The sequence below is a fragment of the Rutidosis leptorrhynchoides genome, chromosome 2, assembly GCF_046630445.1.
Source record: "Rutidosis leptorrhynchoides isolate AG116_Rl617_1_P2 chromosome 2, CSIRO_AGI_Rlap_v1, whole genome shotgun sequence".
NCBI classification, from domain to species: Eukaryota; Viridiplantae; Streptophyta; class Magnoliopsida; order Asterales; family Asteraceae; genus Rutidosis; species Rutidosis leptorrhynchoides.
This window is the reverse complement of record NC_092334.1, coordinates 562292154-562305366: the sequence shown is the minus strand read 5'-3', so window position 1 is coordinate 562305366 and position 13213 is coordinate 562292154. Positions and strand designations below refer to the sequence as shown.

General features: G+C 34.9%; 1 long non-coding RNA gene across 1 annotated transcript; it reads left to right on the top strand.

Moving 5' to 3' along the window:
- The first annotated feature begins 9723 nt into the window (after positions 1–9723).
- LOC139893124 (uncharacterized) lies at positions 9724–11620 on the top strand. The gene is made up of 4 exons (XR_011774346.1): positions 9724–10074; positions 10207–10268; positions 10444–10497; positions 11319–11620. It is a non-coding gene; the product is annotated as an uncharacterized lncRNA (long non-coding RNA).
- Positions 11621–13213: the final 1593 nt, after the last annotated feature.

The window sequence follows — 13213 nt, the reverse complement described above, 5'->3', positions numbered from 1 at the left end:
AACCCTTTACCCTGTATTCTCGAGTTTATTTTGTAGTGGAGAGGAGCGGAAAAGAAAGGATATGTCTTACTATGCTTCCTAATCAGTTCAAATATGGACCGGGATTGTTATTAATAAAATATAACTGTACTATCCTTTCTAATTCTCTCAACTCTTCTCCTTTCCACTTAAAATAAAAACTCGAGAATCACTATTATTTTTTGATCTGTCTGTTTCCTTTCCTTTCTGCTTAATTAAAAACTCGAGAATGCATCGTAAGTAAGAAGAAGAAATGGTAAGAAGAAGAAATACGATTTTCAATTTTTTGAAAGAATAAAGTGAAGAGTCTGGAAGAATGAGAGAGAAGGTTCTGGAGGGAGTGAGAGCGTGTTTGTTGATTTATGGAATAAAAAAATGGGGAATTCACTCAATTGTAATAACTAGAAAATGGGTTCGGCCCGCTTCGCTGGTCCAAAAGACGTTGCTATTGACAGAATGATTATTATCGTATGAACTTATATATTTCTCGTTAAAATATCTCGTATTACGTTTAATAAAATAAGAAAAAATAACAAACAACACAGTTAACCCATTTAAAATTAACATAATTCAACTAATAAAAAAAAGAGGACACATTAATAAATAAAAGAAGTTGAAGACAAAATATATTGGGTAAAAATCCATAACGGAACGGTTATTGTCGTACGAACTTATATATTTCTCGTTAAAATATCTCGTATTATGTTTAGTAAAATAAAAAAAAATAAACAAAAAACTCAGTTAACCCATTCAAAATTAACATAATTCAACTAATAAAAAAAAGGGCACATATTAAGAGAAAAAACAAAAAAGAAAAAAAAAATTGACCAATCATATGTTTTCAACATTACGCTAATTAGTATATGTACTAATAATAATAATAATAATAATAATAATAATAATAATAATAATAATAATAATAATAATAATAATAATAATAATAATAATAATAATAATATAACATGGTGTGTTTGGTTACGAATTGATGAGATAATTAGAATCAGGGTTTATAATTTTGAGATGATGATGAAGATGAAGGTGAAATGCTATGGATAATAGATCATAGGTATGAAATAGAGAAAATGGTAATAAGAAATTAAGATTTGTTCTTCTTTTTTTAGGATAAAGAAGATAAAAATGAAGTGATATAAAAGATAAAAGATAAAAAATTAAAGAAAGGGAAAAAATATATATATATATAAAAGACGGATTTACCCTCATGTGCGTAGCATGTGACATGGGTAAACAGAATATTTTAACGGCTATCAGCGGGAGGGACGAAATCAGCAACATTTTACAAATCACGAGGATGAACTCAGTAAAAAAAAGCACAGAGACTAAATCAGCATTTTGGTACAAATTAGAGGAACCGTTTCAGCGATTATGTCTAGATTAATTATAACTAATCGATTCTAAATTCAACTTTTGATTTTAATATGGGTTTCTTTTGCTATGTATACCAATCTTCTCTACAACTTAAAATATTACATCTGACGTGTCATTCCACTAATTACCCTACTAAGTACATTTCCACGTGTAATTAACTCTGCTAATGACATTTTAGTGAATTAATAACAAAAAAAGACACGTGTTCATGTAAGACTCGATGATATCCGGTCTCCAAACAAAATTCGCTGCTTAAACTGATCCTATTCCTCTCTCTTCCCAACCTGAAAAAACCCTAATCTTCAAACCGTCGATTACACATGATGGCTGATTACATATGAAAAAAATATGGTGACTGGATTACACATGAAGACGACGTCTTACATCAGATCGATAATGAGATAAGAAGCAGTTTGGAGAAACGATCGATTAGTCGTTGTTCATCTTCCAGCTTAAAGATCTTAACTTACATACAAAGATCAATAAATCAAGATCAATAAATCGCTTAACAAACTGTTGTAATGATGAATCGATCTCGCCGGAACGATGATGAAGGCTGTCGGTGGTGGTGGTTTCCCACGTTAGTAATCAATTTCCGGAATATCAAACCGTACTTTGTGTTATTTGACCAGATATATATATATATATATATATATATATATATATATATATATATATATATATATATATATAGTGGCAGGATCAAGAGGGAAGTAACCAATCGGGGGGAAGCAAAAACTTTTTTTTTCGTTTTTTGAAAAAACTTTGTTCACGAACATTATAGATGGGATGAAAATATGAACACTTAGTAGAGACACTTTGTGATTAATGTTTTTATTTTGGCGGGAAAACGCTCGAAGAAGTAATATATAACAATTATCGCGTTTTTCGAGCGTATGTTGAGGTTTTAGCTATTGTGGTTTAGATATTAGGGTTTAGATATTAGGGTTTACAGGGTTTAGAAATTTAGGGTTTAGATTTAGGATTTAGATTGAGTTTTTAACACGAACTGTTTAGAGTTTAGGGTTTAGGGTTTAGGGTTTAGGGTTTGGTGTTTTGGGTTTATGGAATAAACCCAAAACACCAAACCCTAAACCCTAAACTCTAAATCGGGCTAAATTTTACTTCACAAAACATGAAGAAAAAAAAACGTTCATATTCTTCACGAACAATATTATCTTGAATGTTATTTTTGTCGATCGTTTTCCCGCCTAAATAATAACATTCATCACGAAGTGTCTCTTCTAAATGTTCATATTTTCGTGTGATCTTGATGCCGGAAAAAAAAATTCCAAAAAAAACGAAAAAAAAAAAAATTTGCTTCCCCCCGCTTCCCCCCGATTGGTTACTTCTCCATTGATTCAGCCCATATATATATATATATATATATATATATATATATATATATATATATATATATATATTGTGATTAAATTAGGGTTTTATGTACTTGAAATCATCATACAGACTTCAATCTGGATAAAGGTATGACATTTTTTATTTAATTAAATTTTTGTATGTTAATCAATAATCAATAATTTTGTTTATATTATACTTAATAATGATCAATCATCAATAATAGTACAGTAATTTATATATTTGCTACCAAAATTGTTGCAATAATCGTTTCGAAGATTTATTGATTTGTTTGATTTTGTTAATTCAAGAACTGATAATTTCTTAGGTGTATTTTTTGATGAATTAACTTCATGTGGTAAGTAGTTGGCTGTGAGTCAGGAATAGTGATTGTAAAATTGCTTTTGTTTACTTTATTTCTTCTATAATTACAACTTGGCAGATCTGTTCCTTTTTAAAAAAGATAAGAATATACCAGATAATGGACCTGTTACTCCAATTTGTAATGTTGTGCATTAGGAGACTAAGGGATATGCAGGTATGGTCGACTAAGAAAATGCAACCCAAATTGACATGTTTTCACTTTAATGTGCTGACAATCAACACCAGTTGTACCTTAGTCATATTCTTGGTCAAACATATGAAATGGTTGAGCGTGAGGGAGTTACATGTATTACCGAGTAAGTGAACTATTATGATACGAAGATTTGATGAGTATACAATGCTTGATATGTAACAACAAGTTTCCTAACCCTATAATCTCTTTCTATTTTAGATGTTATAGTTGCAGGCAATATAAATGTTTTAGCTGAGATTGTGTTTATCGATTATTGAGTTATTTGATACAATTGGGTTCATTTTGTCTTCGCTTTATTTCGCTGTTTGTTGAGCTTTGTTATGATGCTACATTTTTCATATTTTTTTATTCATTGTTTGGTTTAAACTTTGATGATGACTTGTGTTATGCAAATATGGGATTTTGGTTTCTTGAATATTTTCATCTTTGATTTTAATTTTAAAAAGTTTAGGCTTTTTTCACATTTACTTTTAGAGGCTACGTTAGTTGATTCGTTGTTTGGTTCCTCCATGTATGGTTAGTATAGTTGGAATTTTGGTTATTGAATTAATTCATCTTTGTTTACCTGTTTGTATGTTCTCTTTTATAGTAGTTCTTTCTTTGGATATAGCTTACTTGAAGCTATAGAGAAAGGCCTGTGTTGACATGCATACTTGGCTGTAAGGATACTAGGACCCAAAACAACGCAAGTGATTCAACAAGATCACTCACCGATAGTAATTCTACAAGATTAATAACCCACTTAATGAACGAAAGATTATAAATGCAAGAAATGTAAATCGACACAAGAGATAACGTGGTTATATGCAATCGCTGTGATTGCTTTAGTCCACGGACCAACTAGAGAATGTATTTACTGAATATTTGTGGTGTGTTTACAATGAGTTACAAGAGGGTCTATTTATAGAATGATTTAATGAGTAAGCTAAAAACAATCCCTTGAAGCTTCATGTGAGTTTCCTGACAGCTTCATGGAGGCTACATGTGAGTTTCCTGACAGGTTCGTGGAAGCTCCATGTGAATTTCCTCACAACTTCGTGGAAGCTACATGTGAGTTTCCTAACAACTTCGTAGAAGCTACATGTGAGTTTCCTGGAATCTTCTCTCTAATTGTTTAAACTTCTCCATATCTCCAACAATCTCCCACTTGGAGACTTTGAACAAACCCAACCTTCGTCAACCCAAAATATCAACGATCTAACCAAGAACGTTAAACCACCATTATACCGCCAAACTCCATTTGGGACACGCACACTCAACACATACTTCGGATGAGCAGACTTTCGATACAAGGTCTTCAACACTACTTGTTAGAATTGAAACATTAACTCTCTAATTCTCTAGTTGGGGTCTTCTCTCATCAATTCATTAGAAGACCAATTGAGGTAATGCAAAACCTCAATTTCTCTTTCGTAACAACCTTAGTAAATATATCAGCAGGATTCTTCGTACCAAGGATTTTCTCCAATAATAAAGTACCATCATTTATATGTTGTCGAATAAAATGATACTTTATCTTGATGTGTTTCGTACGACTATGAAACACCGGATTCTTCCCAAGATGAATCGCACTTTGATTATCACAATTCAAGACGCAATAGTCTTGTCTTTTACCCAACTCACCTAAGAAGTTTTTCAACCAAACAAGCTCTTTAGAAGCTTCTGCAATAGCCATACATTCGGCTTCGGTGGTTGATAAAGCAACACTCTTTTGTAGTTGAGACATCCAACTAACCGCCGTCTTCCCTATTGTGAAAACATAACCCGTAGTGCTTTTCCCCGAATCATCACATCCACCCAAATCAGCATGCGCATAACCCCTAAGTATGAGATTGTTTTTGGAGAAACACAATCCCATATTAGAAGTACCTTTCAAATAACGAAGCAACCATTTAAACGCTTCCCAATGCTCTTTCCCCGGATTAGACATATAACGACTTACAACTCCCACTGCTTGAGCAATATCGGGTCTTGTACAAACCATGGCATACATAACACTACCTACGGCCGATGCATATGGAACCTTTTCCATCTCCATTTTATCTTCTTCTGTTTTAGGTGATTGACTTTTCGATAGCTTTATCGTGTTACCCAAAGGCATAGAACGAGCCTTTGAATTTTTCATGTTAAACCTCTCTACAACTTTCTCAATATATTTGGATTGAGCCAAGTATAGAGTACCCTTCACACGATCACGCACAATACTCATGCCAAGTATTTGCCTAGCACCACCAAGATCTTTCATCTCGAACTCATGGGAAAGTAATCCTTTCAACTTGTTGATTTCGGACATGTTGGAACCTGCAAGTAACATGTCATCAACATACAACAATAAGATTATGTAAGAAGACCTGAATTTCTTCATGTAGCAACAGTGTTCCGCTTCACATCTTAAGAAACCAATCTTCTTCATAAACTCGTCAAACTTCAGGTACCATTGCCGAGGTGCTTGCTTCAATCCATACAAACTTTTCTTTAGCTTACAAACCCACTTCTCTTTACCCTTTACCTCAAAGCCCTCGGGTTGCCTCATATAGATCTCTTCATCAAGGTTACCATGTAAGAATGCGGTCTTCACATCTAGTTGCTCTAGATGTAAGTCCTCAGATGCAACCATAGAAAGTACCAAACGAATAGTAGTCATCTTCACCACCGGTGAAAATATCTCTTGGTAGTCAACTCCTTTCTTTTGTTGAAAGCCTTTAACCACCAAACGAGCCTTGTACCTTTTCTTGCCATCCAACTCATTCTTGATTCGATACACCCATTTACTTTGCAACGCCCTTTTATCATGAGGTAACTTCACTAGTGACCAAGTTTTATTCTTCTCAAGTGACCCCATCTCTTCTTTCATGGCAAGCTCCCATTGTATGGATTCTTTTGTCTTCCTTGCCTCAAAGTAACTTTCGGGTTCACCATTCTCGGTATAGAGCAAGTAGTTTGCTGATGGAGAATACCTAGGATTAGGTTTGGGCACTCTAGTCGAGCGTCTTAGTGTAGGAGCAACCGAAATAGTTGGACTGGTTTCATTTGTGTCCTCCTCATCACTAGAACTCGCACTATGGTCGAAATCATCACCGCTTTCCGAATCATTTCCATCATTAGCATTTTCTGACGTCTCATCGTTAATTGGCAATTCATTGTTACCCGTACTCCCACTAGAACCTGCAAGATCATCAATAGAAACATCGTCAAAAGTAACATGACCCGGTTTAGGACTCCCCATTTCCGGTTTGCCATAAACCGAATCTTCATCAAAGGTAATATCACGAGAACGAATCACTTTTCTAGCCTCGTTATCCCAACAACGATAACCCATTTCATCCAACCCGTAACCTATGAAAGTACACTTCTTTGACTTAGCTTCAAGCTTGTCTCTATCCGCATCTTTGGTCTTCACATAAGCATTACACCCAAAGATCCTAAGGTGATTATAACTCACCTTTTTACCTTGCCATTCTTCCTCGGGAATTCGAAAACCCAACGGTGTTGAGGGTCCCCTGTTTATCAAATAAGCCGCCGTATTAACCGCATCTGCCCAAAACATCTTAGGCAAACCGGCATGTAGTCTCATACTCTTAGCCCTTTCATTTAACGTACGATTCATACGTTCGGCGACCCCATTGTGTTGCGGTGTCTCCGGTACCGTTTTTAACATTCTAATACCGAGCTTTGCACAATGGTCTTTAAACTCAAGACTACCATATTCCCCTCCATTATCCGACTTCAAGCACTTGACTTTCAAATTAGTCTCATTTTCTACCATAGCTTTCCACTTCACAAATATATTAAATACATCAGATTTAGCTTTAAGAAAATAAACCCATACCTTTCGAGTGGAGTCGTCAATGAAGGTGACATAATAGCGAGAACCTCCATGTGATTCTACATTGGTTGGACCAAACACATCCGTATGAACAAGCTCCAATTTCTCCAACTTAGGAGCATTTCCCGATTTCCCAAAAGTCACCTTCTTTTGCTTCCCATATACACATGGTTCGCAAAATCCAAGTTCTACCTTTTTCAAATCTGGAATTCTCCCACTCGAAACAAGCATCTTCATACCCTTCTCACTCATATGCCCGAGTCTTCGGTGCCATAGAGTTGATTCGGACTCAACATTAACCGTAGCAACCACCGTGTCTTCATCAAACACTTCAACCATATAAAGAGTTCCCATTTTATGTCTACGAGCCATGACACAACTACCCTTAACCACCTTCCATTGGCGGTTTTCAAAAGTAACCGCGTTACCTTCACCATCTAATTGACCAACTGAAATAAGTTTCCTTTTTAATTTAGGAATGTACCTTACGTTTTTCAAGGTCCAATTAGAGCCAAGAGTAGTCTTCAATACAACATCTCCAATGCCCTCTATATTGAGTTGTTTGTCGTCCGCCAATCTCACCTTGCCTTGATATGGACGAAAATTCTTCATCATGCTTTTGACATGAGTAGCATGAAACGAAGCTCCCGAATCCAAAATCCAAGACTCCATAGAATTTTCAACACTACATAAAAGTGCATCATCACTTTCTTCCTCGGTCAAGTTCACACCTTTCGCAGGACCATTTTTACAATTCCTTTGAAAGTGTCCTTTTTGATTGCAACCCCAACAAACAGCTTCACTTCTATCTTTCGATGGATACCTCTTCTTAGACTTCTTTCTACCCTTCTTCTCACCGCGATCAAATTTCCTACCACGGTTGTCGGTACTTAACAAAGAACCGGATGTCGATTCCCCCGAGTTTCTCCTACGAGTATCTTCACCAAGAATCAAATCCCTTATTCCTTCAAACGCTAGCTTAGTAGTTCCCGTAGAGCTACTAACTGCGGTAACCGTACCCGACCAACTTTCCGGTAATGATGAAAGCAAGATTAGTGCCTTTAACTCATCATCAAACACAATATCTACCGATGCTAACCTCGATATGATGTTGTTGAACTCGTTGATATGATACCGTTGCACTCGTACCTTCCTTCATCTTCGTATTGAACAATTGTCGCATGAGAAAAACCTTATTAGAAGCGGTAGGTTTCTCATACATGTTAGAGAGTGCTTTCAAGCAAGCAAACGTCGTCTTCTCATTCACAACGTTGTATGCAACGTTCTTAGCAAGTGAAAGACGAATCGCACCCAAAACTTGACGATCCAAAAGCGTCCAATCGGCATCGCTCATGCTTTCGGGCTTGGTCTCTAACAGAGGTTGATGTAGCTTCTTTTGATACAAGTAATCTTCAATTTGCATCTTCCAAAAGCCAAAGTCTCTCCCATCGAATCGCTCGATTCTAAACTTTCTGTCTTCCGCCATCGTACCCAAAGTCGAAACCTTGAGCTCTGATACCAGTTGTAAAGATATTAGGACCCAAAACAACGCAAGTGATTCAACAATATCACTCACCGATAGTAATTCTACAAGATTACTAACCCACTTAATGAACGAAAGATTATAAATGCAAGAAATGTAAATCGACACAAGAGATAACGTGGTTATATGCAATCGTTGTGATTGCTTTAGTCCACGGACCAACTAGAGAATGTATTTACTGAATATTTGTGGTGTGTTTACAATGAGTTACAAGAGGGTCTATTTATAGAATGATTTAAGGAGTAAGCTAAAAACAATTCCTTGAAGCTTCATGTGAGTTTCCTGACAGCTTCATGGAGGCTAGATGTGAGTTTCCTGATAGCTTCGTGGAAGCTACATGTGAATTTCCTCACAACTTCATGGAAGCTACATGTGAGTTTCCTAACAACTTCGTAGAAGCTAAATGTGAGTTTCCTGTAATCTTCCCTCTAATTGTTTAAAGTTCTCCATATTTCCAACATTGGCCACCCTAGCTTCTTATTATGTTAGTAATCGATATTTATGTGCTTTAGACACATTTGAATTGTTGGGTGTGAATGTGGCATTCTTTGAATGGTGAAGTACATATTCATTATGGTGGGCTATAGTGAATGTATATGTTATTGAATAGTGTTTCAGATAGTTGTGAATTGTGTGCTTCAGATAGCTCTTTGCTTTTTCACCGGGTTATGGTTGATGCTATCGTGAAGAAGATTCAGACACTCGATTTGGTATTTAATGAACTATAAGCAACTTCTTTTATGTACAGTTCATGTATTCTAAAAATAATTATTTTTATGTTGTGTTGTTTTTAAGGTCAAGATCAACTCAAATATAGTTGAATCAAGTTATGATGTTTCTTTGTTATAAGGGTGGCCTATTGATTGATGAAGTTATGTACACCAAGTGTTTACGTTAAATACATTAGTTATAAAAATTAATAGAATCGTCTACAGCGAGTTTTTTTAGCTCATGAAATTGACGGTCGTCAGGTATGTATTTTCGTAACTTTACTATGAGTACATGATCAATCACACTAAGACACTCAGTTATGCTTTTTTTTTTTTTTTAAGTTATGCGTTTGTTTGTTTTTTTAATTTAAGTTATATAGAAATGAGTTAGTTACTGAATTTGGAAATAAGTGATGGTGCTACGGCTTTCTGTTTATTTTATTTCGTGTTTAGACGAATCAGTTGTGCATAAGCTCACATCATGGAGGAATGAGGAACGACATATTCTGGAAATGCATTCCATTCTAATAGCCTCTGTTGCTACTTTAATAAGCTTACCTTGCTCTCTTTCTTGACAGTGTTGCTCCTACCACATACAATAAAGCCAGGCAAGCTCATGAGGAATGTTAGCTTTTAGAAAATGATGGAAGATGTGTGGGTAGGTAACATGTCAAATGGGTTGGGTTGACCCATTTGAGCATATTCCATCTTTTTTATTATATCAAAGTATGCAAATCTATATATTTATTTTACATGATACAAACTCACATCTTTTATGGTGGTACAATAGGTGCATCAATCTTATATGTGATCACAGTTGCAAAATATAGAGCTTACTTGGCTTATTTAGAGGTAACTTACTTATGCCTTCTTTTTAGTGGATAAATAATGGAGTGGAATGTGGTATAGGTTTTTTTTTTTTTTTTTTCTTTTCTTTTCAAATTATCGTTTCAGTTTGATCTGTTGCTTGTGTTTATATTGAATCTTATATGTATTTGTTACTCATTGGTGAATGTGTCATCTGTAGCGTATAGCTAAGGCAATGGAGATATTTGACAAATAGAATGTTATCACCATATATGTAAGTGGCTTCTACAATCATTAAATTTATGAATTATTTCAACGATTCAATACATGTTTATTAAACAAAAGGCAAACGTAGAAAAGATTACAAGATAAACCGACCCATTCATCCCAGTGAATATCAAAATTGTGGTGCATATTCTGACCAGTAGCATAACTATGCATTTTCTGAACATCACCATTACTGTGTAATCTTCTTTGGACAGTATTGTCATGCCTGCATATTATAGTTTGACTTGGAAAGGTTAAACTACCGGTCAGATCCATATTCCATATAACTTTAAATTTAGACTCCATATTGTTAGAAACCCAATCCATATCACCAACAGAAAGATCACAAATCAGCAACTCACAATGGAAGAATATAGTCCAGTAATTACCCAAAAGAACACCCTTGACGATTCCATTCTTTTATTCAGTTTCCAATGTTTTTTGAATGTTAGCTACGTTTTTTACGTTAGCTACTGTTTTATTCAATTTCCACTGTTCTTTTTATGTTAGCTACATTTTTTAATCGTGAAAAAGAAGATTTTTAAATGAGAATTAATATGTGATATGTGATCTATTATAATTAATAAATATGTGATATGTACTGTGAACAAGAAGGTGATGTGATAAAAAACATGGTGTTGGCAGCCCAAGATAGTGTGTTTATATTTCTTATCTTTTTTTTTTTTCTTTTTTTTTTGAACGGCGAATTCATCAGCGGATCATTAGTTTAGCATAAATGATTGTGTTTGCTGAGTTATTCACAGTATGTGTGGTTCCTATGCGTTTACTATAAAATTTAAAATATTAAATTGTAGTTTCATGTTTCAGGCTGGTATTGAAATAAAAAAGGAGCTTAGATGATCCAGCTGGAATTCATATGGGACATGATTTCTCTGCACCACCTAGGCGGGTGAGTTATGCTCCCACTTTACAAAGAATTTTTATCTATATGGCTTCAACATTTTGTTTACAACACAAATTCACTAATGGTAAGTTAGTACTTCGCATAAGTGTTTATATGTAATATAGATAAATGTATGATGTACCTTATATTGTGTGAGTTATAAAGCCGATTATTACTAGATGACACATTTTATCTATGTAGCACTCACACATCAATAAAGAAGAACAAGGAGTGAGCACCAAGACAATAGAGCCAAGCAAGTTAATGAGGAGTGTTATAGCTTTTAATGGATGATGGAAGATGTGTGGGTAGGTAACAGGTCAAATGGGTTAGGTTGATCCATCTGAGCCTATTCCATCCTTTTTTTTTTTTGGTATCAAAGTATGCAAATATATATATCCATGACAAAGTACAGGAAACTTCCTACTTTCTTACATTAACTATGAGCAATTGAGTCTTGCATTGTAGTTGTATTCAATTGTAGCGTTTACGATAACGCCTTTTTAATTAATTTGCAGGATAAACAATAAACATGTCGAATTTAGTAGCTTTAATCTTTGTGTTTTGTGTAAAACAATGTTTCAGTTATGCAACTTTTGGTGATGTACTTACATACAAATTTGCTACTGTTGATCATGTGTTAAGTGTTTTGCTAATGTCGGAATTAGTGGCTTTAATCTATGGTTCTGTGTAAAGCAAAAAAAAAAAAATTAACCATATTATATTTATTTCATCCACAAGAATACTTGTGATACTCTCTTTATCATACCGTTAATTGATATAACATATACGTTTCCAGTTTGATTGATTAAGAGTCGCTGTGCAACGCACGGGCTCTTAAAGGCTAGTACATTAATATATTATATTAGTATAATTTAGTTTTGAATTCGGATTTCGATTAAACCGAATTCCGAAAAATATTACCAAAAACCGAATTCAAATTTGAAAACTGAACCAAAAACCGAATTCGAATTTGAGAAACGAACCGAAAACCGAATTCAAATTCGGTTCTGGTTATTTTCGGTTTTCATTCAGATCTGTTTCCGGGTTAATCAGCTTCAAACCACAATGGCAGGCTATCTTGAGCTGGCCTGAGAAAAGGGCGGTGACAGCTAATTATATATTCGTATAAGGGATTCGTCATGAATTGATTCTGCACAATGTGGCTAACCCTATATAAGATCATTACAATCTTGTACGCCTTATAGATCAGGATCAACTGATTCGCTACTTGACACAAAAAATGGGTCAAGTAGCAAAATTATAAGAGCAGGTGTATGATGTTAAACATGATTATAAAAGTCCGAGGGTAAGAAACGCTATGAATATCAAATAGTCTATCCATCACATGAAATTACAAAGTTTGATCATACACATAGGTTCATGAACTTTTTAAATTCATTGGTTATTAAAAAGGTTGCACAAATCACTACTCGGAGAGTACTCGGTCATGACTTTCTATGGAGTATTTGGAGTTTGACTTTGACCGATTTCTTCGTAATCATGAGTTTTGGCTGATCTTCGGAATAATCCCGAGTTTTGACCTAGTGTGACTGAGTTTTGACTGAGTTTAGCCGAATAGTTGCCGAGTACTCCCTGGTTTTTTAGCATTCTCTGCCGAAACGCTAGTTGCCGGCAGTCGATCCAAGGAAACCGGAAATATTTTGAAGTAGTCTCCGAAATAGGATAACAAGAAGAAGTCGTCACATTGAAATGCAAGAATTCTGTTAAAACCATCCAAATCATCGCATACACAAACATACCCATATGGGTCAACATCATTAATAAGGGAATTATACTTAATAAAGAAATTCATACC